Source organism: Monomorium pharaonis, chromosome 4 (assembly GCF_013373865.1).
Source record: "Monomorium pharaonis isolate MP-MQ-018 chromosome 4, ASM1337386v2, whole genome shotgun sequence".
NCBI lineage: Eukaryota > Metazoa > Arthropoda > Insecta > Hymenoptera > Formicidae > Monomorium > Monomorium pharaonis.
In genome coordinates, this window is record NC_050470.1 from 16,538,182 (window position 1) to 16,563,952 (window position 25,771).

The 25,771-nt window shown below is 34.8% G+C and overlaps 1 protein-coding gene across 4 annotated transcripts in view; it reads right to left on the reverse strand.

Annotated features, from left to right (window-relative positions):
- LOC105832134 (protein glass) overlaps positions 1–25,771 on the reverse strand; it is a 199,620-nt gene that overhangs the window by 146,590 nt on the left and 27,259 nt on the right. The window lies entirely within an intron of this gene.

Here is a 25,771-nt window from a genome sequence, read left to right on the forward strand (position 1 = left end):
AACATTTTAAATTATTAAAAAAACAATTTATTACTATTTATATTTCCGCTTTTCCGGCTATATTGTAGCGTCGTTTAAACTTTACTATGTAAACATTAATTTTAATTAACTTATTTTATTGTAATTATAGAACATGTTTCATTCTTTGTTGGTCCGAAATTAATAAACAGTTATGTCATAATTAAACATCTCACTTACAGCTGAAGAGGACCAAAATTAATGGCCGAAATGTTGTGTATCTAATAAACGGATTTGCCAGGCAGTCGATTTGACAAATTTTATTAATTTATTTTTATACTATTAGCGACAAAAAGTACTTTTTATATTTGTTTAAAAAACAATGTTTGCTACTTTAATATGTTAAGTGCTGACCTTATCTCTATTCACCTTCTTGTTTACCTTTTTATGTTTCTTGATACCATTATTATAAACGACACAAATTTCCAAACGCTCATTATGTTATTTTTTTATAATAAATATTAATACAACATTAAATTATTAATACAACGTTATATTATCGGTCACCAATAATCGACACGGTCTAAACGGAAAATTCGTTGTCGGTGATCAATAAGGAACTTAACATACACGGAAAGAAAAATTATAGAAATATTACCGTGCTCGACACTGTAAACCGAGTGCAAACGTCTTTTTTAGTGTAAATTTAGAGTGAGTCCCAGATGCGCACAGTAATAAACGGACACAGCAGATGGGAGTCTCAGATGCGCACGATAATAAACGGACACAACAGGCTGAGTGAAACGGACACGGACCAAATGCGCACAGACCAAATGCGCACGGACCAAATGCGCACGGACCAAATGCGCACAGACCAAACAAACACAGTAACCAACAGACTTACCACATGGGTTGCGACTTTTCGTGCACCTCTACCGACGGGGTGGGTCCGGGAGGGACTCACTCCAACAGGTTGAGACGGTTGAAACGGACAAATAGACACAGACTAAACGGACACAATAACAAACGGACACAGTAACAAACGCGCACAGACCAAACGCGCACAATGCGAAACGAACACAGTCGCAAATCTATGTGGTGCAGAGAATGCTCTGCGCGCGCGCGCGCACGCACACACACACACACACACACACTTATACACAGGTGCAAGGGGGGCTTTGCCCCCTCTCCACGCACCCACCCCGTGGGTAGGGGTGCCCTGAAAAGTCGCAACCTATATGGTAAGTCCGTTTGTTAGTGTATCCGTTTGTTAGTATGTCCGTTTGGTATGTGTGCATTTGGTCTGTGCGCATTTGATTTGTGCGCATTTGATTTGTGCGCATTTTGTCTGTGTGCATTTGGTCTGTGGGTTGGTTCCGCACTGTGTCCGTTTCACTTAGCCTGCTGTGTCCGTTTATTACTATGCGCATCTGAAACGCTCGCTAAATTTATAGAGGAATAAGAGAAAAATTACTATTTGTTACGCACAATTTTAAATAAATGGATCAATTTTTCAGAAAAATTAGGCTAAAATTTCTAATTTAGTGCAATAGAATGTATACGAAAAATAATTTATATTTGATTGTGGCAAAAAATTAATGGTTGCTCACAATTAAGAGAGACCGAGGCTAACCCAATCCCTGAGTAAATCCGATCTGCTTTATTATTTCAAAAAGGTAATCAACAGTATTTTGGTAACATACAATTAATAAATTTGGTTTTGAAATGTTTTAGCTGTAGTCAATATATTATTTTTAAAATTTCCGATTATATTTTTTCTCTTTACAGAAATCTAGTTGAAGTTATTAGTGTAGATCTGGAGTTCAAAACTAACATAAGTATTTTTTATTAATAGTAAACAATAAGGTTTTTTTAAAGAAGAGGAAAATTTATTGAATCTTTATTATTAAAGGTTAAGAAAAATCTTTAAAGTAAGAAACATTGATCGAGGCAAATGCGACCTAAAAAAACTGAGTAAAACCGGTTTCTCCCCTATTTTGCTTTTTTTTGTATTTTTTGACATATAAAAAATATTTTTTTATTGTTGAAGATTTTTGTAGTTAATTCTCATATTACGTGACAAAACATGACTGCATACTATAAATAAAAATCAGTATTAGCAATTGAAGTCGAGGTAAACGAACGTAATTCCAGAGTTTTATATGGCAAACTAGCTGCTTTGATTCTTGCATAATTTTTATATTCTTGTAACATCTTATTGTGTCAAATAAACTGAAAATACAGTTATATTAGACAAAGACTGCATTGAATTGTTCGATTAACCAAAATTACTCATGAGTAATTTTAACTCTGGAATAGTAATCGATCAATTCAACACAGTTACATCAACCTTTATCATAGTTGAAAGAATAGTCATAATGTCTATATAACTACATTTTAGTTGTATTAACCTTTTACATTTAACTAAACTTTTTAGTTGAAACTTATACATCAGATTGTTGAACATAATAAATTTTTATCTAATTTGATTTGATTGTAGTTGACGTAACTAAAGAGCGAGACCAAAAATCGCCTTTTTCGTCACCCTTGAATTCCGACTTGAATTTGGTGCTAAATGATAGTTATATATAAGATATTAATCCCCTAGAAGTTTCAGATTGAACCCACTCTTTATCTTCAAGATATGAGAGGTTAAAGTTTGCATTCTGCAACACTACACAGGCACACAAAAAAAATTGGCCTGCCTCTGGGACCCCACTAGTCAATCTCTATGTATTTTGACACGCTGAACACGAATCCGGTGTCAGAATTGTTCCATCACTTACCTTTTTTTAATTAAAAAAATGGCCTAAAAATGTGAAAATTGTAATAATTTTGCTGCACGCGGAAAATAGTGGGTGATGGGGCAATTCTGACACCAGATTTGTGTTTGACGACTCAAAATACATAAAGATTTCATGATCTGGTCCGTGATACAGATCAAATTTTTTTTTGGTAGTGTAGCATAGCCACCCACAAATAAAGGTCTGTATCACGGACCAGATCATGATATATTTATGTATTTTGAGCCGTTAAACACAAATCAGGTGTTAAAATTGCCCCATCACCCACTATTTTCTGCGTGCAGCAAACTTATTACAATTTTCACATTTTTATGCCATTTTTTTATTTAAAAAAAAGGTAAGTGATGGAGCAATTCTGATACCGGATTCATATTCAGCATGTCAAAATGCATAGAGATTGACTAGTGGCATCCCAGAGACAGACCACTTTTCTTTTTTTGTGTGCTTGTGTAGCGTCACAGAATGCAAACTTTGACCTCTCATATCTCGAAGACAAAGGGCTCAATTTAAATCTTCTAAGGGATTCTAATGTCTTATATATAGGATAGATATCCCAATTACTGCCAGTGTCCCAATAACTGCCGTTTTATTTATTGTACTTGATAAAAAATAAATTTCTAAACAAACATGTTAAACAAAAAATTTATTATTAAATTAATACTTTAAGTTATGTAAAAATAAACAAACGAAACATATTTGTTTAGACTTAATATTTAAAAATTAATGTTAATTCGGTTTTATATCAAAAGTGCGATTACGTAAGTAAGAGGCGATGCAAAAGTCATATTAAAAAAAGGGGCAATAATTTTATTATATAATCTACATTGATCATGTAAAATGAATTAATGAGATATATAAGAATCATTTTAATGAAATAATGTATGAAATAGGTGATATTTTATGTTAAATTATTTTAATTAATGTTGACAGCAATAGGAACAATATTTTTTGGTTTGTCCGTTAAACTACCGTCAGTGTTCGGGACAAAAAACGTATTACAAGTATAACTGACATCTACGAGACTCTATGAAAAGGACTGGCAGTTATTTGGTCACAGTGAAAGAGACTGGCAATTATTGGGTGTCAGTAATACGAAATCTGCTGTCAATCATGGGGACATCGCAGATTTCTGTATATTTTTACTTATTATTAATTGAGTATTTATATTTAATGCATAATAATTTTTTTATGATAATAGAGTCATTAAGTAATATTATGATTAAAAGTGAAACATTTTTTAGCTTCAGCAATGCCCAAAATGGTTTAATAAATTTCGGCTGTAAGCTTAAGGTGGCAGTAATTGGGACATCTACCCTAACTATTGTTTAGCATCAAATTTAAATCGAAATCAAAGGTGGCGAAAGAGGCGACTTTTGGCTTGTTTTTGGCCTCCCTCTTTGCTCAACTCAAAGGCTAAGTTTGTTCTACTTGATCTTTTCTTTTAGTGCAGCTTTTGATTATCGCGAAAAAGATGAAGATACACATAATGAATATTTTTTTATTTTGTATTCTTCTAATACATTTTAACAATTATATCCTTGAAAAAATTATTGTTTTGCAACATATTTATTTTTTGTATTTGTTAGATAAATCTATTTAATTTCTTAATGTTTTTGTTAATTTTTTCTATTTTGTTAATTGTGCTGGAATTTAAAAGTTTGAATAAAGATTAAGTTTTATACCACAAATAAGTCTGATTCTTATTTGACGTAAAAAAAACCCTAAAATAACGAAATAATTTGAACAGTTAGAGTTAAATAATCAAAAATAATGGGGAATTGACTTTACTCCGATCAAAGGTCGAATTTACCCCACGCGGTCGAATTTACCCGAATTTTGAAGAGATCAGTATTATTATATCTCAGAACTAATATCGCCAATTATTTTTATAAAAAGTTGCGCTGGGCAGTAAGCAATCCAATAGTACTTTATTTATTGCAATTCATTCTATTTTAAACAAGATATGATCTAAAAATCTTAGGGGAATCGAGTTAGCCCCTTAAATATAGAAGGATAAGACTTTTGTATCCAACCCCCCTCCGATTTTGATGAAATTTTATAGGCATGTAGTATTTATTAAATATAGTCGAATGTCATAAAAGCGAATGTACTGAAACAGTCAATTTTCAAAATATTTAACTTTTAATAAAATTATGGTTTTTTCCATTTATTTCCGTAAAAAATGGGAATTTCGAAAAATACTTTAGATAAAAGTTATAAATCTCATTAAAATACACATTTTATGTTCTATTAATTTGAGAGGAGAAAAATGGCGCTGGAGAAGGTAGTTGCGTTGGTATGTGCTCCGGAGTGGAAAGAGATCAGATGGTGGAGGTTCGGAGGAGGGTCGAAATAAAAGCGAGTGAAAAGTGAGTGATAAAAGGAAGAGGAGGAATTGGAGGGAAGCAGAAGAACTAAGTGGATAAGAAGGGGATACCGGTATTTTTTCAGCCCATAGTAAAGACAATTTCTTAGATCTAAAAGTTTATTTATACGAAAAATAACATGATGGAGTTAGAATTGAATAAAAATTTAAGGTCAGTGCAATACTGTATCTTGGCTATTTTAAGAGTTTTTGCAAAATTTATACAAAAGAATGTTTAGAGCAACAAAGAAAGCGTGTAAATAAAGGAAGAGTAAATAAAGAGAGTCTATAAGACCATTTTTTAATCCTCACGGAATCAGCTCAAATTTTGCAGAAACAATCTCCATAAAAGTCCTCACAATTTTCTTAAACCATTTCTTGAAACACCGTTTTAATTTGGAGAACAAGGCATTTAAAGTTTTAGATTTTATAGGGAATTTTGTGTATTTGCAGATTGTTCGTCGTAATACATTCTCTTATTGATTAAAACCAATCACTAAATTTTCTCAAAAACTGTAACAACCGTTTTTTAGTGAAGTCTGTGGCTGCCGGGCGGCCTTATATATGGTCCCCGGCAGCTGCTCGGAGATTTTCGGAGGTCCTCGGCCTCCTCTCGATGACGCATTCCCTCGGATCGGGATGCTGGCTCGAGAGGAGGGAGAAGGTATGTCTCCGAGATGTGCGTCATCTCGGTGACGTGAGGCTCTTATGGCGGGCACGCTTGCCCGGTGTTCGGCCCGGCGGTTGATCGGTCGGGCCGCGCGATCGGTGTTAGCCGCTAGGAACGTGGTTCGTTACAAAACTTTGTAGGTATGATACATAAAATATATAATTTTAGTGATTTTAATTTTATGCACTCATATTGAAAGTGAAACTTGAATCCAGAGATACTACATCTTACAAGAAAACGGTCGGAAGTACTCATCGATTTCAATAAGCTTAGGTATGTTGTAGCGCGTTAAAAAATATTTGACCCATATATTTTTTAGCAGCGTGTCTCGACATTTAGGAGTTGCCTATCACCTCTTGAAAAAAACACATTTTTTTCGTTTTTGCCGAATATCTTTAAAAATATAAAATTTATGAACAAACGTTTTATACAAAAGTTTTATGGCATTTTATACTGTTTATAATGGTATGTTTGTTTAAAAAAATTTTTTTAATTTAGTTTTTTAATCTTTTAGTTTATGTATTTTTATATCTAATATAAAAATATATGCAGAAGAGCCAGTTATTGAATGTAATGCGACTAAAAGAATAACGCAACCGTATTTCTAGCGTGGCATCTATAGCACGAGATTATCTCTTGTTTTCCCAAAAATTGAATGGTGGAACCTATATACTATTATATATGAATGAATTTGGCTTTTAATGCTCTTTAATTTTTGTCCTTACAAAATTTTCAAAATTTTGAAAAATAATGAGTGGGGATAGGTGTAAATTAAACAATTTGAAAATTTGGAGAAACATAAATAAACTACTAGACATAATTAAAGGAACAAAAATTTGAAATAGCGACAAGTTTGTAAAAATTGAGCAAAAAATCTGACTTTTTAATATGCTAGTAGTCCGAAGTGTCGACTTGACCCTACAAAATCTTCTTGGGTCCAGTAGTTTCGGAATTACGTCTCTCGAAACAACTCCCTGTCAAAAACAAAGATTACAAGGTTGCAGTTTGGAAAATACAGGGCAATCTGATGCGGAAAACGGCCAGAAAAAATTCGGAAATGGGCTAAATTAATTCTATAAATGTCTCTTAGAGTGTCCCTAGTGCGCCCTGACACCCGCATCCTTTTTTAATCCTGATTCGCCACCTTTTCGTTCTAACAGTAGAGACAGTTTTGTATCGCATCTGTCTATCCGACTCTCTAACATCGTTCGGTTTTAAAACCGTAAAATATCGAAAATCCCATCCTTCTATGATCTCTACCACCCCGCGAGGGTGGATTGAACGCTCCTAACATCAATCAGCCTTCGCTAGTGCCTCCATGTGTCCGGAAAATTTGGAAATAGGCCGGACCGTACCTGTAGAAGTCTTTAGTATTCTTCCCTGACCACGCACGATATTCACCTCTTTTAATCTCTACCTGCTACTTCTTTAATCGGCCAACAAGTCGCAGTTGCGCCAAGCTATAAGTGATTGCTTCAGGGCACGACTTACATTCAAGACCAAAAAAATCCTTCTTCTCTCTCCAGCCTTTTTTGTTTTTATCTCTTTTTTGTGTTAGATTTTCTTTTCTCTCTAGATTTTTTCTATGTGCATCTTTCTTTGCTTTCATGCTTCTTCCAGCTGACTCTTCGTCTGCGTTCTTTTTGTTCCTGATTGCTTTTTTGTTTCCCCTAAAAAACACATTATTTTTCCGTGTACTCTCTCACATGGAGGCACCAGCGAAGGCTGATTGATGTCAGAGGCGGTTGTTCAATCCACCCTCGCGGGGTGGTAGAGATCATAGAACGATGAGATCTTCGACATTTAACGGTTTTAAAACCGAGCGGTGTTAGAGAGTTGTCCTTGGATAGACAGACGCGATACAAAATTGTCTCCACTGTTAGAACGAAAAAGTGACGAATCAGGATTAAAAAAGAATGCGGATGTCAGGGCGCACTAGGGATACTCTAAGAGACACTTCTAAAACCGATTTAGCCCATTTCCAAATTTTTTCTGGTCGTTTTCCACATCAGATTGCCCTGTATTTTCCAAATTGCAACCTTGTAACTTTTGTTTTTGACAGGGAGTTGCTTCGAGGGCCGTAACTCCGAAACTACTGGACCCACAGCGGGGAGACTTTGTAGGGGTCAAGTCGACACTTCGGACTACGTCATATAAAAAAGTCAAATTTTTTGCTCAACTTTTACGAACTTGGCGCTATTTCAAACTTTTGTTTCTTTAATTTTGTTCAGTAGTTTATATTATGAAGAGTTTAAAATGCTATAAAACTTTTGTATAAAACATTCCTTTATAAATCTTATATTTTCAAAGATATTCGCTTAAAACGAAAAAATACATTATATTCAAAGGGTGATTTCAACTCCTAAACAACAAAATACTACTAAAAAGATATAGGTCCAATATTTTTTAATTCGCTTTTAATTCACAATATATCCAAAATTTATTAAAATCAATGAGGCGTACTTCCGACCGTTCCCTTGTAAGTTTTTGAGAAAGTTTAGTGATTGGGGTTAATCAATAACAAGTAAATTACAACAAACAATCTGCTGATACACGAAATCCCTTATAAAATCTAAAACTTTAGATGCCTTGCTGTCCGAATTGAAACGTTGTCTTAATAAATAGTTTAAGAAAATTGTAAGAACCTTTGTGGAGATTGTTTCTGCAAAATTTGAGCTAATTCCGTGAGGGACAAAAAAATAACCTCATAGACTTTCTTTCTTTTAAATCGTAAAAATCAATCATTTCTTAAAAGTTTTAGCTTGGTTTACAATAGTTCTACAGTTCTTAATAGTTTATATCAATAGTTCTACCGAATTAATTTAAAAAAAGATCTAAAAATCTGATGTGCTAATCTCCCGTAGCACTTCAAGTTTAAAAAAAAGAACTTTTATTGTATTTTTATATAGTTTTCAAAGAGTTCTATAGTCCCTGACTATTTTGACGCACTTTGTAAAGAATTCCGTCAATTATTTAAATTTAACTAATTATTTAAGTCGACTCTGGTGCACCATCTACAAAACGTACTGTGTGCTGACAGTTTCTATCATTTTCTCAACAGTTCTCGCATTGTTCCAATTATTTCGGTGCATTTTGCAAAGAGTTCCTTCAATTTATTATCTTTAAACAAATTGAAATTATCAAAAAATATGCTCGCTATGATATGACATTTCACTTTTTTGGTTCTCTTTGCAAAATGTACCGAAATAGTTGAAACTATGCGAGAACTGTCGGAAATTGTTAAAAAAGTATTAGTATCTGTCAATATTAATTGATGGAACATTTTGCAAAATGCGTTAAAATAATCCGAAACTATAGAACTCTTTTTAAACTATAGAAAAATACAATAAAAATTCTTCTTTTTTTAACTTAAAGTGCGACGGGAGGTGGCACCTCAGATTTCTTAATTATCATTTTCTTAATTAATTCTTACAGAAAATTCTTATAGAGTTAACTCTAGAATTATTAATATAAACTATCAAGAACTGTAGAACTATTGTAAAACAAACTAAAATTTCTAGGAAATAATTGATTTTTACGATTCGGTAAACACCACATTTTTTAATTCATTTTTTAAATATTTAATCAACGGAACTCTTAAAATTTCTTACAGAAAACACTAGAATTATTCGAAAGAATATTAAAACTCTATGTTAATTTTTATTTAAAAAATAACGAATAAATATTTAATAATTAATTAGCATTTTAATTTGATAAATGTTAAGATATAGGATTTAAAAAAAACTCCATTGACTTATTAAAAAAAAAATTGGGGCCAAAGCGAGAATCAAACCAGCGACTCCGCGCTTACGAAACTAGAGCTCTGTGCGCTCGGCTACGAGCGGTTCTGACGATAGGTCAAAATTTTCTGTACTTAAAGATATCGGAAATCTTCAAAATCGATTTTCTTGAGTATTTTTGAGAAGCGCATCGTATTGCTTTAGGAAATTGAAGTCCGGGTACTGATCTTCAAATCCTATAAGTATAAAAAAAATCGATGACCCATGACCCGTAAAGTCCCCTTGTAAGCTCAGAATTAGTAGCACATTTCGGGCCGATTCCTGAGGCACCACCCGCTATACCACTACCGCTCTAGGCTCGACGGCCGGGTTCGCCAATCGCGCACGTGATGTTTTGTCTCAAGGGCGCTTTGTCGTATCTACGCTTATCTACTTATAGTTACAAATTTTTTTGCAAGAAAAAGTTTTGATTCGAGCGAGTTATTTTAGGCATTCTTTGTCTATCCACATTTCTTATTTTTCATGATCGATCAACTATTTATTATTCAAAAATAATTGCGAATAATATATTCCTATTTTCAACAAATCGCAAAGACTGATAAAACTTATTTTAAACTTAAAGTTTTCACGACCATTGATGTTGCTTTCAATAGAAAGGACTTCCGGATACATGCCGCGTCCTGGTACAGCGTTGCACCGACGTTTCGCAAACGTTGCAGTTTGCATTATCAGGGCTAGGTGCTCCGATGCTGAGCTCTCTTGGATTGTAATCATCCTTATATATCTTTTGCCCTGGTGGTAGGGATGGAGGTGAAGGGAGGGGACGGAGTTGTTCGTCAAATAGCAGCACAGTTCTTTGGCCTAATATTGGTCAACTGTTGGCAAATTTTAATACAATATTGGCTCACTATTTGCCAATTAATATGTGCTGTTCGGAAATGTTTTTAATTGTTCAATTAAAAAACCGGGAGGACAGTGTGCCAAATCGGGGTTTTCTGATAACCTTTATCAAGATTAAGGTTATCGGGATGTTTCAAAATTTCTAGACTTTCACGATATCACAATCCTGGGAAAGTCTAGAAATTTTGAAACATCTCGATAACCTTAACCGTGATAAAGGTTACCAGACAAGACCGATTTGGCACACTGTCTTCCCGGTTTTTTTAATTGATTGAAATAGTAAGCCAATATTATATTAAGATTGGCCAACAGTTGACCAATAGTAGGCCAATGAACTGTACTATTATTGGACGAACAACTCCGCCCTCTCTCCTCGCCTCGATCTCTACCACCAGGACAAGGGTATATAAGGACGGTTACAATCCAAGAGAGCTCAGTATCGGAGCTCCTAGCCCTGATGATGCAAACTGCAACGTTTGCAAAACGTCGGCGCAATGTTGTACCAAGACGCGGCATGTATCCAAAAGCCCTTTTTATTGGAAGCACTAATAAAACTTGATTCTCTAAAATGCCCCGTCAAAAACGTTCAAAAGTTTCAAATACTTCACACATAAGTGATGCACCTTATGTTCTTGATCAAGAGCCCAATGAAGTTTTTGAACATAATGATATAGTCAACGTGGCGATCATATCCGATTCACAAAATTCTAATATAAATAATGATAATCATGATAATATCACAGAAAATGAGAATGGTCATCTGTTGATGATACATCAAAAATATTTTATAAATAAATACATAAAGATTATTCTGAAAATGAAAAATCTCTGGAAGAGATTCATCAATATGAATGGAAAAATAGTGAAAAAATTTATGGTAAGATTATGGAAAATAAGTATCTTTTGAATAGTAATCAACAAAACAGGATCTATAGTATGTCACCAGTATAACTATTTGAAATTTTTTCTTACATGAAATGAAGAAATATATTGTCGAAGCTTCTTCAGAAAATAAACTTGATATCAAACTACTTAAACTTGACATATTTATAGGTATTATAATACTCACTACTTTCAATATGAGAACTTCTGAAATAGACTACTAGTCGACTAATCCTCTATTAGAGTGTCCAATAGTACGCTCGATAATGACCCGAGACCGTTTCTTACAATTAAAATCAAAATTGAAGTGTTTAAAAAAATCAGATGAAAACGATCCAGTCTGGCGAGTGCGTGCTGTTCTAGAAATGTTTAAAAATAATATAAAAAGTTTCGGTTATTTTGAGACAGCTTTGTCAGCCGATGAGATGATGATCAAATTCTATAGTTGTCTAAAGATCAAACAATTCATTCGAAACAAACTTGTTCGATTTGGCATAAAGATGTGGGCTTTAGGTGGGGCTGATGGATATTTGTTTGAATGGGATATTTACTGTAGCAAGAATTCTAACAATGATTTCAGGTTATCTAAATGTTCCCTAGGGAGTCGCGTGATAATGAGCTTGGTAGACAAATTACTTCTAAGAACGGTCAGAAGAAAACTTGAACAGTATCATTTGTATTGTAATAATTTTTTTACCAACGCTGATCTTTTTATCCATTTGAACACAATTGGTTAAAAGCTACTGAAGTCGTCAGAAAAGAACGTAGGAAATGATTTAGATAAAAAAGCGTCAAGAGATGCTACAAATCAAACACCCCACGTCCACCTCCTCGCGATGAGAATCGGACAACAACAAATTTTGTTACTTATATTGTCGATTAAGAGACGTGATTTTTCAACACTCGATCAGATCTACAATGCTCAATTGTAGAATTGGCAGAATTCAATGTTTGTTTAATTTATCATTCTCGTTTTAGTACGTTTGAATTAGTACGCTCATTTTATAATTGTACTAGGTCCGTAAATATAAAACCAGAATTTGTCCATATATGGCGCTATCTGTCAATGTAATTACCGTCAAACCGCGTCATTGGCGCCATTTTCTTGTTTTGACATTTGATGAAGATTTTTAACTCACAATAATACAAGTTTCATACAACAGCATAGTTTTTAAAAGCGTTGAACATGTCGAATTTTGTGCCTGAAAACTACGATTTGCGGACAGCATTGATTTTCTGTTACCATTTGAAGAAAACTGCAACAGAATCGCATCGAATGCTTGTCGAAGCTTACGGTGAGCATGCTCTTGGTAAATTACAGTGCTTTAAGTGCTTTAAAAAATTCAAAAGTGGCGATTTTGACGTGAGAAACAAAGAATGTGGAAGATCACCGAAAAAGTTTGAAAACAGCAAATTGCAAGCATTGTTGGATGGGAATGATGCTCAAACGCAACAAAAACTCGCGGATCAATTAAATGTGACACGAGAAGCTGTCTCCATACGTTTGAAAGCCATGGAAAAGATCCAGAAGATGGAAAAATGAGTTCCACATGAATTGAATGAAAGATAGCAGGAAAACTGAAAAACCACTTGCGAAATACTGCTCGGTACAAAAGAAAGTCATTTCTCCATTGAATTGTGACTGGCGATGAAAACTGGATATATTTTGAGAATTCTAAGCATAAAAGATCAGTCCAGGCAAACCATTGACATTGACTGCAAGACCAAATCGCTATGGACAAAAGACAATATTCTGTGTTTGGTGGGATCAGAAGGGTGTGATCTATTATGAGCTGCTAAAACCTGGCGAAACTGTTAATACTGAACGCTACCGACAACAAATGATCGATTTGAATCAAGCTTTGCGTGAAAAACGACCAGAATATAAAAAGAGGCAACACAAAGTGATCTCGCTTCATGATAATACACCATCACACACAGCAAAACCGGTCAGAGAAACGATTGAGGCGTTTGGTTGGAAAATACTTTCGCATGCAGCTTACTCACCAAACTTGGCTCCATCCGATTATTACTTATTTACATTAATGGGACACGCAATTGCTGACCAGCGCTTCACATCTTACGAAAATGTATAAAAATGGCTCGATGACTGGTTTGCCTCAAAAGAGGAACAGTTTTTTTGACGTGGCATCCACACATTGTCAAAGCGATGGGAAAAATGCATAACTAGCGATGGGAAATACTTCGAATAAAATATTTTTTAGCATTTTCATACGTGTATTTTCTATACAAAAATTCCGGTTTTATATTTACACACCTGGTATTTGAAATTCGTGTGATTGCTTGTAAATGCGAGTGTGCATGCGCGCGCGTGCATTTGTATGTGTGTGTGTAAATGTTACACAGTTACTAGTATTCTGTTTTTACCTTTTTTTTTTGTTTTTAGTATTGGCAAAACTTCGAATTTCTATGAATTAAAGTTACGACGGAACCAGGTGAGTCGCCATATTAGATTTTTATTTTTTTATTAGTCACACATGGTATAAAAATGCATAATCTGACGCTTAGATATACAAAAGATCAGTTTAGTAAATATTTGAAAACATTCTTACTGCTTTATAACGCTATGAACAATATTTTCACCTTTTGACAGCCATTTTAGAGCCGTTATCTTTTTCGATAAAATAAAATTACTATCTTAAAGTTCAGACATTTTTGACGCGATATTTCTACTTTTTAAAGTTTCTCTAAAGGCTTATCCGTTCAGAAATAACAGATTTCAAAATTTAAAATTAAAAAATTATTCTTTTTTGCAAAAATTTGCTCATATCTTTTTTGGATCAAATTTTTAATTAATTTATGCTACAGCATTTAAAAGAACGACTCAAAAACATAAGGAATAACCCTAGCAGAATTAAAAAATTAATTTTTGATCTTGAAATACTGCGTTGAAGATAATGGAAAAAATGTGTCCATCCCGGCGTTAAAGGGTTAAAACCATGGGGCTCTATTTTACCGACACGAGTCCTTTTGACTGCAAATACCTTAAAATATAATTTTATGTAAACTTATCTACGTGTACATGTAGTTCAGTAGTATCCTACTTACGTGTGAACTAGTGATGTAACGAATATTTGCATTCGCATTCGCATTCGCAGAAAATATGCGAATGTTTTGCAAATATTACTTTAGTAAAAGTTGGTCTCTTTAGAAGAAAAAAAAATATAAAATAATGTAAAAAAATTAGACAATTCAATAATTTTTTTTTATTAAAGTTGGCCATTCTTAAAGATTTACATTGTAAACGACGTAAACAATGACTGCGTTCCGGCAAGACACTGCTACTGTAGCGCTACAGTCTTACGCGCGGGCCAACTGGCTGCACCGAACCGACAGGTTCGTGCAAGTCAATATTCGCATTCGCATTCGCATTCGCGAATGTCAGTAACAGATATTCGCATTCGAATTCGCATTCACATACGCGAATGTCAGTAACAGATATTCGCATTCGCATTCGCATTCGCGAATATCTAAAATCGCACATTCGTTACATCACTAGTGTGAACCTCTATTATATTATATCTGCGTGGTCATGCATGTCTATCATATTCTATTTACGCACGTAACTCAATGGTATTTAATCTATATGCGTATATAACTGTACTTATAAATATGAGACTTTATGATGTTTTATCTACGTGTATATGCGAGTGGATAAAAATTTGCGCACGTTCGAAATGGCCAGGCGTAAATTTGACCACGTTCGAAATGGCCACGGGAAATATTGCACGGAGTTCAATTTGCTCACGTCCGAAACGACCACGTCCGAAATGGCCACATTCAAAACGGCCACGTTCGGAATGGCCACGTTCGGAATGGCCACGTTTGGAATGGCCACGGAAAATATTGCACGGAGTTCTATTTGCCCATGTTCAAAAGGACCACGTCAGAAACGGCCACGTTCGGAACGGCCACGTTCAAAACGGCCACGTTCCGAATGGCCACGTTCCGAATGGCCACGTTTGAAATGGCCACGGAAAATATTGCACGGAGTTCTATTTGCCCATGTTCAAAACGACCTTGTCAGAAACGGTCACGTTCGGAACGGCCACGTTTGGAACGGCCGCGTTCGAAATGGCGAGTGGCACTCACTTGGACCTGATTCAAATGGACACGGTGCTTTTGGACACGATATCTTGCGCACGGTTTAAATGGCCACGGTACATTTGAACACGGTGCATTTGAACACTGTGCATTTGGACAAAAAAGTAATTTTATTAAAAATGTACACCAGTTATATGCACACGTAAAATTTGGCCACCAGATATTTGCACATGAAAAAATGTCCACCGTTCACTTGGACACGTAAAAATTGCACACCATTCATTTGCACACCGCTCACTTGTGCACCATTCACTTGCACACCGTTTACTTGGTGTAAACACTACCACTCATTTACACACCAAGAAATGCGCACTAATTATTTGCACACGGAAAGATGCGCACTGATCATTTGCACACGGAAAGATGCACACCGTTCATTTGCACACCGCTCAGTTGCATACTGCTCACTTGCACACGAAAAGAAACTGATACATTTACAAACGCTTGCGCGCACGCGTACACACATACACACACACGCGCACGCGCGTGCGCGCGCGCGGGAGGGTACAGGCGGAGGCTTTGGCCTCTCTCCCGCACCCATCCCGTCGGTAGAATACCGTAGGCATAGTTATTTCTCACTGTGTCCAAGTGAACGATGTGCAAATGAACGTTGTGCAAATGAATTGTGTGCAAATGATCGATGCACATCTTTCCGTGTGCAAATGATCAGTGCGCATCTTTTCATGTGCAAATGATCGGTATGCATCTTTCCGTGTGCAAATGATCGGTGCGCATTTTTTGGTGTGCAAATGAGTGGTAGGCAAGTGAACGGTGTGTAAGTAAATGGTGCGCAAATAAGCGGTGTGCAAATGAATGGTGTGCAACTTTTATGTGTCCAAGTGAACAGTGAGGATTTTTTCGTATGCAAATATCTGGTGGCCAAATTTTATGTGTGCATATAACTGGTGTATATTTTTAATAAAATTTTTTTTTGTGTCCAAATGCACAGTGTGCAAATGCACCGTGGCCATTTGAACTGTGCGCAAGATATTGTGTCTATTTGAACCGTGTGCAAGTGCACCGCTTCCGAAATAGCCACATTCGAAATGGTCACTTATGTTTTACTTAAACATGCGCAGCAGTCATATCCTTATGCTTCTTGGACATAAGCGCATGCTCTGTTTAGCACAAGCCATACAAAGAATGCATGAATATCAAATATCTACATATGTATACACATTTTAACGAGCATCTTGTTTTGCGTGGAAAGTCGCAAACCCATGTGGTGCAGAGAATGCTTTACCCACACACAATCACACACACACACAGAGGGTACAAGGGGGGCCTTGGGCCCCCCTCTCGCACCCACCCCGTCCAAGTCGCTAACCCATATATTGGAAATCTGCATACACATGTGAACTTTACATTGTTTGCAATGTACATGGATTAGGGCGCATTTTTTGCATGGCTTGTGTTGGGCAGAGCATACGCTTGTGGCCAAGAAGCATGAGGATATGACTGCTGCGCATGCTCTAGTAAAACAAACGTGACCATTTTGAACATGGTCGTTTCGAATGTGGCTGTTCCGAACGTAACCGTTTTGAACGTGGGCAAATTAAACTCCGTGTAATATTTCCCGTAGCCATTCCAAACGTGGCCATTCCGAACATGGCCATTTCGGATGTGGCCGTTTCGAACGTGGGCAAATTGAACTCTGTGTAATATTTCCTGTGGCCATTCCGAACGTGGCAATTTCGAACATGGCTGTTTCGAACGTGGTCAAATTTGCGCGTGGCCATTTCGGTCGCTCCCTGTATATGCAACTCTATGATATTTTATCTACGTGTATATGCAATTCTATCCTATCTAAGTATGTATATAATTCTATGTAAATCTATCTACTTGTGTATGCGGTTCATTGATATGCTATTTGCGTGTGTATGCACTTCTTCTATTATATTTACGTGGGTATATTACTCAATGTTATTCTATCTACGTGCGTACGTTATTGTATCTATAAGTGTATGCAACTCTATGATATTCTATCTAAGTATGTATATAATTCTATGTATAAGCCTATCTACAAGTGTATCCAGTTGAATGATATCCTCTCTATGTATGTATGCACCTCTATCATATTCTATCTACGTGAGCATGTAATTCAATGATATTCTATTCATGAGAGTATGTATAATTGTATATATGTGTATGCGACTTCCCATACAGCACAGAAGCTTTCTGCAACAATATTACGAGTTGCAATGTAATATTGCAGAGACGTTTCAGAAACATGCAATATCAATATTACGCCAAAATGTTTTAGTAATGTTGCAGAAATATTATAAAATTCCGATAATATAATATGAAAAAATATGCATCAAGTGTCCCAATATACATGCAACTTCGTGTAAAAAGACATTTGTGACATTTTTAAATAGCTTTGTAAGATTTAAATATTTGGATTTGTGTGCAATATTTATACCAAAGATTATAATCTTTTTGAAAAAATTAAACAATTTTTTAAATAAAAAAATAGAATTGTCACATATGATTGATTATTTGAAAAATTGTTCAATTTACTATTCTATTATAAATCTCAAAAAGTGCAATCGACTATAAATATTAATGCTAAGAAATTCATACATATGTATTCATTAATATTATTGCTTTTGACAATAATTAAAATAATACTACTTAATAAAAATAATGCTACTTAGATAATAGAATATTATGTAAGTTTTTATTCCTATATAAAAAGTAATAATAATTTTCTAATATGCTTCTAATATATTTTAAATTTTAATAATTAAATTTTGAGAATAATTAAAAATATTCAAGAGAAATAAGAAAAAAATTCATTGCAATTGCGTAAATTCACAACTTTTTATCCAAATTTTGAATGCAAAAAAATTATAAAATTACACAAATTGCAATGAATTTCTTTTATCTCTCTTGTTTTTATATATTCTCAAAGTTTATCTACTAAATTTGAAGCATTATGCATATTTATAGCAACGCGTTTCAATGCATCAAATACATTGCACCGTAACATTGCAGTAGCCTCCTTACATTGTAATATTTCTTAGGGCAGATATTTCAGCGTTGCCGCAAGCTTACAGTAACATTGCAGAAACATTTCACAACATCCATGCAATATTACAATATTTTAATGTAAGGTTTCTGCAATGTTTTTGTAATCTTTCGGTGCTGTATGGGTCTATGGTTTATCTACATGTCTGTATATGCGACTCTATACAGACATTTTATCTACATGTCTGTATATGCGACTCTATGGTATTCTGTCTAAGAATGTATATAATTCTATGTAAACATATCTACGTGTATATGTAGTTTAGTGATATCCCTTCTACGTGTGTTGCACCTTTATCATATTTTATCTATATGAGTATGTAATTTGATGATATTTCTATCTATATGTGTATGCAATTGCACTTATAAGTGTATGTGACTCTATGGTATTTTATCTACATGTATATGAGATTTTCTGTCTAAGTGTGTATATAATCTTATGTAAATTTATGTATACGTATGCATCTTTATCGTATTCTATCTAGGTAAGCATGCTTTATCATAACTCAATGATATTCTATCTATGTGTATGTAATTATATCTACGAGTGTACTCTATCGTACTTTATTTTAAATATGCATATAATTTTACGTAAACTTATCTACGTTTGTATGCAGTTCAATAGTATCCACTTTGTCCATAGTATTTTACGTAAGTATATACGTGACTTTATGTAATTGTATCTATGAATGTATGCAACTTCATGGTATTTTATTTATTTATGCATAAGACTATAGTATTCTATCTACGTGTATATAATCTATGATATTCTATCTAAATATATATGTAACTTTATAATCATATATACATGTATATGAGGCTATATGTTATACTATATATGCATAGTATAACATGTATGTACGTATGTATGTATTTATGTGACTCTATGACATTCATGATATTGTGGTTATGTGTTACTTTATCCATGTGATTATATATAAAATTAACTTTATATATAATCGCATACACATGGTATACATAAAAGTAACATACAACCATAATGTCATAGAATCACATAATATATGTATACATATATATACTACTAAAAAAAAAAGGAACATTTTTTGTATATCAAAAATTTAGCTATTTTCAAATTGCTGTAACTCAGTGAAAAATCATCGTAGAAACAAAATCCAAGAAGCATTTTAAAGCTTGAAACTTCTTCTTTCAAATGCTTTTTGGCGATTTTATTTAGCTTTTTTTTACCAATGTCGCACAATGATGAAGCTTGACCCGTTAAAATGAAAATTTTTAATGCGAATTTGCTGCACTGCATCTCGCGTGAAAAAAATCATAGAGCAAGTAACAAAATCATATTTTTGTTACTTGCATTTTAGAACGGGGACTTTTCTCTTTAATTTGAGTGGTTGTTCATTGCTGTACAATTTTTTTTCACCAAGTTATTGAGATTTTAATAAAAAATGGCATTTTGACTTTTATCGCTTGTTACTCGTGAACAAATCAACGTACAGCGCTCAGCAAAAAAGCGTTGGAAAGCTGAAAGTTTACACTTTTGAATCCTGTTACCAATTTTTTCACAGATTTACTTTTTCTAACAACAAATAGCGTTCAAAGTTTACGTAAAAAATCGCATATTTTACGGTTTTCATTTAGTTCAAGGTACTGTTGTGAAGAAAGATCCAATCACATCACTAAAGCAAAGTTTTATAGTACGATTACTCCCCAGTATTAAACACTAACGTTCATAAAATAAAACATTTGTATTCCACGTGTTTATCATTCTTGAAATTGCTTAAAAATTGCTTAAAACGTTTTTTCAACAATTTTTCTATACCCTTTTGACCAAGTTACAAAGTCAACCTTACATTTCTTTTTAAATGACGCTTACCGCCGGCATTAGCGTTATCCAATGTGCACCATGTGGAAGATGCCGGTCGGATTGTGCACATCATGCGCGCGCGCGTGTGCGTGTGTCTGTATGTATATTTACAGCAAAGGTAAGGACCTCGCGGTTCGTCACGCGCGCGCTCGCGGCTGTTTCTTGCGACTTCTTAAATGTCGTTTTATGTTGTTTCATTTTAACGGGTCAAACTTCATTATTGTGCCACGTTGGGAAAAAAAAAGCTAACTAAAATTGCCAAAAAGCATTTGAAAGAAGAAGTTTCAAGCTTTGAAATGCTTTTTGGATTTTGTTTCTACAACGATTTTTCGCTGAGTTGCAGCAGTTTGAAAATAGCCTAAATTTTCGGTATACAAAAGTGTTCCCCTTTTTTTTTAGTAGTGTATTGTTACATACAGCCGCATATACATGTAGATACGATTACATAAAATTACATACGCATTTAAATAAAATATCGTAGATTATATACACGTAGATAAAATACCATAGAGCCTTATGCATAAATAAATAAAATACCACAGAGTTGCATATATTCATAGATACAATTAGTAGAATCACATATATATACGTAAAATACTATTCACAGAGAGGATACTATTGAATAGCATACACACGTAGATAAGTTTAGATAGATTTATATACATACTTAGGTAGAATATCATAGAGTCGCATATATACATAGATAAAGTATACCATACAATCGCATACACACATATATACAATTATACATACGCACATGATAGAATACCATTGAATTACATGCCCACGTAGATAGAATATGATAGAGGCGCATACATACATAGATAGTATAACACTGAATTACATACCATGTATATAGAGATTTACATAGAATTATATATATATATATATATATATATATATACTTAGATAGAATATCATAGAATCGCATATACAGGGTGTCCCAACGCACATGGGTCAATGCTCGTAAAAAGATAAAAGGGATCGAGATGAACATAAAAGTCCAATATTGTCTTGGGTTAAGTCTCGGATTAGGTCCACCAATAATCGAGGTAGTAATTTTTTAAATTATGCGAATAAAAACGCGCCGAGGGAAGAGCACGAGCCATAACATGGAAAAAATCTATTGTGAATGTATGATAAGCTTTTATCATTTACTGTTCACAATTACAATAGAAATGAATTAGATTATTTGCAGATTCCATACGTCAATATCTCGATTATTTGCAGACCTAACCCACAACAATATTGGACTTTTATGTTCATCTCGATCCCTTTTACCTTTTTACGAGCATTGACCCACGTGCGTTGGGACACCCTGTATATGTAGATAAAATACCATATAGTAGCATATACACGTAGATAAAATAACATAGAGTCGCATATACTTATAAGTACAATCTCCAATAAAACACGTAACGTGATGTTCACGTTAATACTAAGTCGACCGGCATCGTGAAAACCACGTGAATATTCGATTGGATATCCGCTCAAAAACGGTACTAGAATCTATGTGGATGCGATCATAGATTTAGCGTAGAAACCACGTAAAAATTTTACGAACTTTAGAAACATCCTCGTAATATACACGTATTCTCAAAATTTCTTAGACGTGAAACATCACTCCAAAAGAATGGAATTTTACTTTAAGTGATAGTGAAATATGACTTCTCGAAATGGAGTGACATTTCACGTCTTATAAGAATAAATTTTTCGCTCGATAAGTGATCTCTTCATTCGAATTATTCATTCATACGGAATAAGGGTAATTTTTTGTAGCGAATTGTTCACACAATTAAAATAAATAAATCATAAAAGTATTATTTGACGGTTCTCTTTCACAGTGCAGGAAGCTCATTATTGCTTGTCTTATAGCGTTTTTCACTGGACAGAACTGAGTGCGCACTGGAAACTCGTCGAGTTCAAGCGACACTGCCGGAGTGCACTGAAAGTGTGAGTTTTTTGCATTCCCAATTAAACACGTATATTATTCTCAGTGGCATCTTTGTGACGCATTTTGTGCCATTGTATTTGAAACCATGGAAGAAGATTTTAAGTTAAGTACATTTTTATTGATTTTCTTTTTGCTTTCCCATTATTTTAATTAGTTTTTGCATTAGAATTGAGGACATTATAATATTAATTGTTTACAAATCGAAAGAATACTGAAGGGAACCCAAACAGAGAGTCGAAATGTTTGTGGTAATTGTTAGAATTCAGTGGGTTTGGGTATTCACAAGGGTTGAAAGTCCAAGATACAATACACTTTATTCTGATGCTATACAGTAGTGTGCAAGACAGTGAAAGGAGAAACAATGGCTACCGGACGCGGGGTATCCCATGAACGAATGTCCCCAGGGACAGACGGTACCGCAGCGCCACTCGGTAGCGTTACCAACTCTCAAACGCGAGACTAGTAACAGAAAGTGCGAAATATAAATTTCCTCAACAGTAATATATGCGAATAATAAATATTTATAATTATAAAAAAAAAATTTTTAAATAATAACAACAACGTCCAGCCAGGCTTTATATTAGGAATTGATTTTTATTTCGGAAAAGTCTATGAAATAGATAAATATAAAATAATACAATATATTTGTATATATATAGTATTGATATTATGTTTATACAATACATATTATTGTTTCACGTAATATTTCATGTATAATACAATAATCTGCAGAAACATTGAATGTATATATTTATTACGTATTTACATTCTTATCCGTAATATATAATAAAATTATGCACCACTTGAACAAAGTTTTCGATCTTTGGTATTTTCCACGGATCTTCTTTTAATAATAAGTTATCTTCATCACTACTGGATACGATGACAAAGAAAGCAAATGTAATAGTCCAAATGCTAATCGTGAATTTGAACCATCCTGCGAAGCCATGTTGCACTGAACTGACATTGTCTCTCGGAGCTCGTGCCAAATTCTCGCACTATAGTGCAAAAACTCGCCACTAGACTTCCTAGTGAAACAGCGCGCACCGTTTTCGCACGTACCGAAACGCCCAGTGAAACATGTTGCGGCGAGTACGCACTTAGTGCGCACTAGTTCTCCCAGTGAAAAACGCTATTAATCATGCTGCGGGTGGTCTTTATATAGCGCGTCGGATGCACCTTACTTCTAAGAAAGTTACGACGCCTGTCAATGCCGCCGTGCACTAACTGGTGGACGAGCACACGACGTTTCTCGAAATATCCATGTAAATTCCCTATAAATATTTCTTAACAGATATATCCACAAAAAATCCAATAGATATTTCGAAGATAAAAGAATTCGATGCAATGATGAAAAAAGAACATTGCATCCACGTGGACAACTTGTAAAAAAACTTTTATCCACGTAATCCATGTAAATCATGTGGATTCCACGTGGATGTCACGTAACTGTTTTATTGGGGATTATACACACACACATAGATAGAGTACCATAAGGTTACACGCCGACCAGATAGAATATGATAGAGGTGCTTACACACGTAAACAGGATACTATTGAATCACATATACACGTAGATAAGTTTACACACGTACATAAAACTATCTGCATACTTAGATAGAATATCATAGAGTCGCATATATACGTAGATAAAATAGATCGATTTGCTTACACACTTATATACAATTATAACATACGCGCATAGGTAGAATACCATTAAATTATATGGCCACGTAGATAGAATATAATAGAAATGATACACACGCAGATAGGATATCACTAAACTGCATACACACGTAGATAGGTTTATAGAATTACATATACATATATATACTTAGATACAATATCATAGAATCGCATATACACATAGATAAAATACCATAGAGTTGCATACACTTGTAAGCACACTTACTTTCGCACATAGATAGAATACCATTGAGTTACATACCCACGTAGGTAGAATATAATAGCAGTAAATATGTAGAGTCACATACATATGATAAATTTACATAGAATTACATAATTTTATGTAAATAGAATATCATAAAATCGCATATACAAATAGTTACATACAATCATATACATAAGTATATATGTATATGTATGTATATATATGTAAGTTTATGTACGTATATGTATTTACTTACTGCGTCCCCTCAGGGTTTGCAGACTCAATATTATATCATACATCTCATTTCACAAAACATCATTCGATTACCTCCTACGCGCCCTGACCATTTTGCGACCCTTACATACTTCTCCTCCCTCCCCTTCTCGACCCCTCTAATCCCCAGAAAGCCCTTTCCCTCCTCTCCCGGATCTCCCCCTCTCTTGTTCCTTTCCTTCTCTCCCGTCCAGGGAGGGGAACAGATCCGCGGGCGAAACGGATCCGCGGGCGGAACGCCGCCAGAAAACTCTGGCTCCGCCATAGATCGCCTCAAACCCGAGCCGATTTTGTTGCGTTACGCAACGAGACTAAAATGCGCATCTTCATGGCCAAAAACATCTATCTTAAATTGAGGCTTTGTGCCGCCGCACAGTGGGTAAAAAAGCTCATTTTTTGGACAAAAATCTACCTACAGTGCAATTCTCAATCGATTTTAAGTTTGTTTGGCTTGTTTTACTCGTTAAGGTTTGCTCTTTGACGTAGTGCTGCGGCATTATTGATATAGAGTTGAAATACAAAATGGCGGATAGAAATAGAGTCGAAAACGTTAAAATGTCTATCTATAATGATACTTTTCGCCTATGGTATCAAACATATTTACCTCAAAATGGGTACATATATGTTTTTTGGGCCGCAGAATACGAATTTAAGGTCAAACTGAACATTCAATAATCACGATTTATTATAACATTTATTAAGAGTATTCTTATAATAAATGTTATAATAAATTGTGATTATTGAATGTTCAGTTTGACCTCAAATTCGTGTTCCGCGACCCCAAAAACATATATGTACCAATTTTGAGGTGTAATAAAATATGTTGATATCGTAGGCAAAAAGTATCATAGATAGCATTTTAACGCTTTCAATGATCTATTTCTATTCGCCATTTTGTATTTCAACTCTATATCGATGATGCCGCAGCACTACGTCAACGAGCAAACCTTAACGAGTAAAACAAGCCAAACAAACTTAAAATCGGCTGAGAATTGCACTGTAGGTAGATTTTTGTCCAAAAAATGAGCTTTTTTTCCCACTGTGCGCCGCCTCCGCAGGTTCCGCTCGACTATGGGGGAAGCTTCGCTCACTGGGTCTTGCTAAACCCAAAGCCCAAACTCCGTTGGACTTTTCACCGGATGATCTAAACGCTTCTTTCACCGCTGCTCCCTCCCCTCACCCTCCTCCTGTCCCCTCCTTGTCTCCCATCGCTATCACCGCCTCTCCTATCACTAATCCCATGACCTTCTACTTTTCCCTCATCACCCACGACGTCCTGCGCTCGACCCTGGTGAGGTGCTCCACAAACTCTGCGGGCTCTGACGAGGTCGGCCGTCGA